The sequence below is a fragment of the Pinus tabuliformis genome, chromosome J (assembly GCF_031772625.1).
Source record: "Pinus tabuliformis cultivar Carrire ecotype Pingquan chromosome J, CPIR1, whole genome shotgun sequence".
Classification (NCBI taxonomy): Eukaryota; Viridiplantae; Streptophyta; class Pinopsida; order Pinales; family Pinaceae; genus Pinus; species Pinus tabuliformis.
In genome coordinates this window covers 921898119-921904796 of record NC_142295.1, presented here as the reverse complement: position 1 = coordinate 921904796, position 6678 = coordinate 921898119, and the positions used below count along the sequence as shown (strand labels likewise).

Genomic DNA, 6678 nt, shown 5'->3' with positions numbered 1-6678 from the left:
GTGTTTGCACAGAGGTATGCTCACTATGGGGTCTTTTGAAAGCAGTTTGGAGAGGTCAAACAACGATTCCTAGAATAACTGGTTCACTGAAGTATCCAGTTGTAGTGACGAGGATGAAAGGGCTTCAAGCGTTGCAGAAAGAAAAGTGTTGAATGCTTTACGCATCGGGTCAAGGAAGGTTGACAATGCGAACAGTCGGGAGCAGATGGCACTTGGAGACTGCGAAACCAAAGATTTTTCAACTATGCTCTTTTTACCACGACCTGAGTGGTTTTCAGATGATCGCGGCCCTCACAAGCAGGAAGCGGTATTTTCCTTTCGGGAGCGATCCCACTCGTTGTGCTCCACGTGGCGGTGGGGTCGGGAGGAAAACCGCCCTCATCTCACGTTAATTCCCATGAATATAGGCGGGTGCAATATCTATCTCCACCGTTGGATCTCACAAGGTGAATCAACGAATCAGATCACTCCTGCAGGTTTTCAAACCCCTGCGGTAAATGGTGAGCAGCATAGCATTGCGCTATGGTCTATAGCCGTTAGATCAAACGAAAAGGTTCAACGATCGAGATTAAAGGGGAAGGCTAGGTTTGGCGGGAAAAGAGTAACCCGGAGGACTAGAGGCTCTCGGTGCGGGCAACCGAACCAAAGTTTAAGAAATCGGACGGATTTGATGCCTTTTTATGTAGACAACCATGCATTCTTTTCGGGTCCGAGTCCAAACTCATCTATTTTTCTTTTGAGAAATGTAAAGTTTGAAGATAGGGTGTAGGAAATATTTTTGATGGGGTATCCCCTCAGTCGCCGACCATGAGAGTTTTGATGTATTCTATGTACTTTATTTTTTGATTAATGAATTGGAAGGCCCGACTCTTGCATTAGCCAAAAAAGAAAACAAAAACAAACTCACAAATCATGTCCATACAATTCTTCAAATAAATATATCAATAAGAGAATCTTTTTATAAGGTTTTACATTAAGATTTTATATAAGTTTCATGTTAATAATGTGAAAGAGGTTGATTAATATTAGAAGGTACGTATTTGCATGAGTTTTATGTAGTAATAAACAATTGCAATAAAGTTTGTATACCAAAGTAAATATAGTAATATTACATAGATCAAGGTATATATTAATTTATTAAAATTGTTGCAATGAATTTCATATTTACTGCATCATAATGGAGTGTCACGGCTAAAAATTTCGAACATGTTATATTTCATTAATGCAATATTAAAATAAATATAAAGCAAGAGATTTATATTACAGTTCGTACATCTTTCTAAATTCTTCAAGTTTGTTTTAATACATTTAGATATATGTATGTATATGTTTGGTACTAATAAATTCAAATATATGTATGTATGTATTAATACTAGAGTAATTGGTAATTACGTCAAACTCATACTACTCATGTGACATAGGTTAATTTTAATCATTATCACTCTAATTCTAAGTGTAATTGTCACATTCTCGTAAACACCACATGGGTCAATCGGTCTAGGGAGTTGAACTTAGCTCTTTCACCACTTACATAAATTTAAATAGCATAGGCTTACCAAGTGAGCTATCCCTAGGAAGGAAAATGATATTTAATTTATAAAAAGTAGAACAATTTAATCAATGGTCCCAACCATCCAATTTTGTTTCTTCTGCTAAAAGGAAAAAATAATTTACTTTCATAGTAAAAAAATGAAATTACATTATAGATTCTTTACAACATTTCTTTATTCCTTTTAAGGAATCCATATAACAAAAAGCCCATAAACATTTCTTCTTTTTAGAGCAACCTACTAGTAATCATCATATATAAGTCTTAAGTACAATAACTCCCTTAAAGAAAAGAAACAAAAAGGATTTATGATCTAAATATCTTCACATCTCCCTGGCTATTCCATAGACAAGTTTTAAATTTTTTATCATTTCTAATTCAAGATGTTGGTACATCATTAGGTCGTAACTCCTAAACACAAAAGTTTTGTATAGCTCCTAGAAACTTCCTATAAGAGGATGGTTGAACATATTCAAAAGGTTGGCCCTCCACATCCTTACATATATGCCATTGACTTAGATCTATCAAATGGATAGCCCAAAAAGTGTGTTCCTTTCTATGTAAACAAGATGGAAAGAGATATGATTAAAAGCTATTCTAAATTTTTGAATGTCTTTGAAGATGGACCTCAACATAAAAATTTCCAATGAGTTTCTTCCTTGCATATATTTAATCACCACATGAAAATATCCAAAAATTTGAATTTTGATGCCACGTTTTTTAGCTACAAGCATAAGAGATAATTCAAAGACCCTAACCTCTACAAAGTTGTTTGCACCCATTCCTCGGATGGGGTGCCAACTATGAGTCAAGTGGGGGAGTTGGGGGTGGGAGTGCATACATTAGGGGAATTTTGAGGTATAAAATGGGCCTCAAAACAAAAAAATGTACTAACAAAAATAACTTTGAAAGAACCAACGGGATTAAAGATGATGATGTCAACCGCAAGGGTAAATATTTTGGAGGGAAAATAAGAAAATTACATTTTTTAAATTATATTTTTGGTTTATCTCCTTAGAGGCTTACTCAAATGTCAAGTGTAGAGTGTAGACACCCGTTAGATGCATAATTAAATTCCACATCCAACAAGTACCCACTATGCATACTTATGAGTAGACCCACATTGAAAAAAATGAAAATGCATGAAAAAAGTGTGTTTAACGGTGGGTGTAGGGGGGCATACAATCGTCGTCCCACCAATAATTCATGGTAGAAACAGTGGGGACACACCCCCATAGTGTCACCAATCCCACATCGCATCTAGGATCCCAGTATAATGTGTGCACTTAACGCTGTGATGCAAGCTGGTCACAACATCAAGTTTGGTTTAATGGTGATTCTTATGGGGATTATAATGGTTATTATGGTGAGTCAAGTGTTGTAGGCAGGCTCATTACCCTCCCTACTTCCCATGTTGCACATTCATTAAATTTGAAGTGGAATTCTCAGTCCAAGCAAGGGTGAAATTTTGCATGAGTCTGTAATGTCCCCATTTTTACTCTTCTCCATAGTACAACTAGGGTGGATTTCCAGGGCAAGGGTTGTTCAGGTCAGTGGAGCAAATTTATGTCATCAGGGGTTACGATGGAGTTTTGAGGAGCTTTTATGGGATATGATGGCATTCTCTTGGCATATTTCATCATCCAAACAATTTTCCTTTCGTTCCGTCGCATTCCAACAACTTTCAAAAATTAGCATTATTATGGGGCCTAACTTAATTAATTATGCTCGAGGTGGCATTACGGGGAGATTAATTGATGGAACAACTCAGTGTAATAATTCGTTGGAACCAAAACGAGAAGATCTATAGGATGGGATGCTGAGAAGTGACTTCGAGTGGGTGAAGAGAGTATGGTGGGCAATTTACCATTTTCCTTAATTAAAAATAACTTTAATTAGTCATTTAACTAAGGAAAATTAATTAATTGGAGGAAATGGGTCAAAAGTGACTTAAGTGAAATAAAATAAAATTAAAATGTCACTTAAGATAAAGTCAATGGAGGAGCTTCTAGAATAATAATAAAATAATAAAATAGCATGCTTCTAGAGGCTTGGAGATCTATCCATGAGATCTATAAAAGAGGAGGAGGAGGAGGTCATTTGGAGACGTCTTAGATTTGATATTGTTTCTTGTATGAGAAGTTGAGAACCTGGTTCTCTACTCCATTGGTAGCCCTAGGACGAAAACCCTTAGGTGATTGAGTGAGATTGGGAAAGTACCCATCTCCTTTTGGTGAATTCATCCAGAATTCATAAGAGAGCTTAGCAGTACAGTTCAATTTAGTTTGGAGGGCCCACATAGAAGTGTAGAAGATTATCTAGGAGGTCAAATTTTCATATCAGCGATTTGGGTTGTATATGCATGTAACTCTAGTTTATCTATTATAATAAAAGCTGAGAATTTTGTTGTTCATTGTGTCATTGGATTGCAGTGCTTTGTTTGTTTTTATTTTACATGGCAATCTTCTCTTAAATGAATGATAAATTAATGGTGAAATTTGGGTCGAGTTCAATTGCTGCAAATTTATGAATGAAAGTTTTATCTGAAGAAATTTTGAGTTAGAATCTGAAGAAAACCCCAAATTGTTCCATTTGGGACATTACAGTGGTATCAGTGTTGGTTTTGGTTTTCCTACCAGCCTGAAGGTTTATTTGCAAAACGATTTTGAACTAGTAATTTTTCAAAGAACTAGAGTGACACAAAGATCAAGCTATTCTAATATTTGCAAGGATGATTAAATTGCTTGTGAATACATAATGTAATTTGGCTAGCGCTGAATGTATATATTCAGAAAGGCCAAATTTTAAACAATTAGTGGGCCCGAGTACTTCATTTTGTAAAAGGCCACGCTAATCCAATCCGTGACAAACCTTCCCAACCAGGGGTTAAATTTGACGCCCGTATGCCCGTATTTCTCTTTTTTACCCGTAAAATACGTTTGAGTTTTAAATTTCCACGTCATGGGCAACTTGCCATTAATTTCCAAAAACGTCATATTGACAGGCAGGTTTAAAAATTAAAAGTTTAATTTTTTTTTTATAAATTTCTTTTATATGTCATACGGTATACCTGTGGGCCGGCGACAATTAACCCGAAAGCAATGGTCCTTCGGGCCGTTCTGGTTCTGGTTAATGCGTTTTGCACGATCCGTGTTAAAAACAGAACGGAGCTGTCTAATCGTACCTGTCAGTTGTATCTATCCGCACGATATATGGTGCATTTTTAATAGAGACGTTAAATATCATCTTGCATTTTGTACCGATTTGTGCCCCAGCTTCACTCTGGGATTTTTGTGGCAGGACCATTCCAGCGCTTCTCGATTTCACATCTTTCATCCTTCGAGGTGAGAGTGCAACGATGAACGAGGTGAGAGGGCAACGATGAATGAAAGGTGAGAAGCTCAGCTGCCCTGTCTCTGATACAAGGGGGTAACCACGAAAGAAGTTTTTTGTGTTAAATTTGTACTGGATAGCTATGTTAAGGGTGAATTTCTGATGAGATTTTCCAATGAAGCCTCTGGATGGTCTCCCGACTTCCGGATTTAATGGTGTGGTGGCCTCGGTTACTGGTGTGGTGGTTCGATTCTACCTCTCTTTGCTTTCTCCCATGGTGAAGAAGCTGGTTGGGGTTTTGAATTTTCCGCCGGAAATGTAAGAAAATGCAGTAGAAGACGGAGGGGCGGATGAGGAATCCATGTCAAATATCCAGTGTGAAATCAGAGCGGAAGATTTGAGAAAATATTTCCGAAGCAGAGGAGTTATTTTGACCAAATTCTTTACAATATAATTTGTTGGGGTAAGGAAATGCGTTTTTTCTTCTTCACTGCTGTGAGTGGGATGTATGTTGTTTGATCTAATGGAGGAAGCGAGTTGTGCTGTCATATAATCTAATATTTTCGTTTCTTTCTTTTCCATTTCTGATTCCTTGGTGCTAACATTTATGGTTATGGTACGGCGATAGATCATTTGTTCCTATAATTGTATGCTGATTCTGAAATTTTTAGATTTCTCACTTTAATTAATTATTTATATTAATCTGAATTAAATTAATTAGACTGAATTAAATTTACTGGACAATAGATATCAGTTCATATGTCATTGTTTTTTCATTTAATTTCCTAAAGGTGTAATTGATTTATTTTTAACGTTTTTTCATTTAGTTTCTTCACGGTGTAATTTGAATATTTATTTTATTATTACAGGTGATCTGTCTCTGGAAAAATAGCATATGGTGCTGGATTGAGATTGAAAGATTGAAGATCATTTGGAACTTTTAAGAACGAAAGTTCTAGGGTTGTTGGAAATGAGAGTAGAAAGAGAAGAGATGTCTCTGAACCTACATACAGCTCTGCTTATTCTCCTTCGGCTCCTCTGTCTCTGTTCTGGTTTTTGTGTGTGTTCGTGTGTTCTGGAAGCGCTTCCAATGTGTTGTGTTGTCTCGTTGTTTCTCTGTTCATGTTATATGTCTTATGCGTGTTGTGTGTGTGAAATTGTTATTTGTGTTGTGTATGTGAAATTAATAAAAATCAGAGCGGTTGGAGGGTGAATAGGATTGGAATATGTGAAAATAGTGGAGCATTTGGATTTGAATCAACTCACACGTTGGATATGGACATGAAGACACTTAGGTATTTGTTTTTTTCATGGCTTCGCTTTACTCTCAGTGCATTTTTTTTTTCTCTTCTTGAAAATTAAATATTATTATATCATTGCACTTCTTTGTGTTTATTAGCCGACTGTTTTTTTAATTAAATGGTATGATTGTAGCAAGAGATCTTGATCTTTTAATTTTTCTGTTTCAGGTTATGTGAAATTGTTAAAAGTTAGAGAGGTTGGACCTTGGAGGGTGAATATGCTTGGAATCTGTGAAAAAAACGGAATCAGGACTTGAATCAAATCACACGGTGGATATGAAGTCCCTTAGGTATTTGTTTTTTTCTTCTTCTTGAAATTAAATATTATATATCATTGCACCTCAGCATCGGGATTCAAATCAACTCACACGTTGGATATGATGTCCCTTAGGTATATTTTTTGTTTGTTCTATTTTTTTTTTTCTTTATCTTCTTGAAAAATAAATATTACTATATCATTGCAAGCCTGTGAGTGAATTATTTTTGTCAAATTTA

The 6678-nt window shown here is 35.9% G+C and overlaps 1 long non-coding RNA gene across 1 annotated transcript; it reads left to right on the top strand.

The window, feature by feature from the left end:
- Window positions 1-4866: 4866 nt before the first annotated feature.
- On the top strand, window positions 4867-6474 carry LOC149229763 (uncharacterized). The gene is made up of 3 exons (XR_016247317.1): window positions 4867-5345; window positions 5752-6177; window positions 6352-6474. It is a non-coding gene; the product is annotated as an uncharacterized LOC149229763 (long non-coding RNA).
- The last annotated feature ends 204 nt before the right edge of the window (window positions 6475-6678 follow it).